Raw genomic sequence first — 719 nt, 5'->3', positions numbered from 1 at the left:
GCTCGTGCCGTCCCCGTCGGAAACCGTTTGGTGTGCACAGGCACTGCAGTGGAGCTGAAGTGGAAACTGCTGAGACCTTGTTAGATAAAATATAACAAACAGAATACTAATAGAGACAAATGGCAATACTGTATGTAGAAATTTAAGATAAAAATGTCAAGAATGCTCGGCGGTCCACCAGGCTAGGGCTGCCTGTGAGTGATGCAGCGGCTGGGGGACTCTGACTGACTGCAGAGTCACGAGGGAGAACTGTTATTGCTGGATTTCCTTTTCAATATTACTCAACTGGGATACTTTTTAAAGGCAATTATTTGAGTGTTTGAGCCTGTGTAATATAGATAGGCTGTCTTTAGAACGTAGAGTCTGAACCCAGTAGGGGTGCCATAGGGTACGGTGCATAGGTAGTAACCGCCCGTTGTTCATTACATTTGGGGGCTGTTTCTGGGATTTTATAACCCTAGTTCTCTTGCATTTGATTTTGTCTCCCCTCATAAAGACGTTATTGAGCGGGCTTGCTGTAATTACTGCACGCTGAGGCATAGGTGCTCCCATATATCTACGAAAGATATTATTGGTAACATCCATGAGCCTCTGCAGTAGATTCAGATAACTGGGAGGAGGTCTCAGAAGAAATGCTTACAATTGTATGTGCTCTACTGAAAGTGTTGAGGATCCGACTAGTAAGCATACGGTGGAAGGACACCCCGGTACGGTATGTC

This window comes from Eimeria mitis, genomic scaffold (genome assembly GCF_000499745.2).
Source record: "Eimeria mitis Houghton genomic scaffold, Emh_scaff1334, whole genome shotgun sequence".
Taxonomy (NCBI): Eukaryota; Apicomplexa; class Conoidasida; order Eucoccidiorida; family Eimeriidae; genus Eimeria; species Eimeria mitis.
This window is presented reverse-complemented; position numbering follows the sequence as displayed.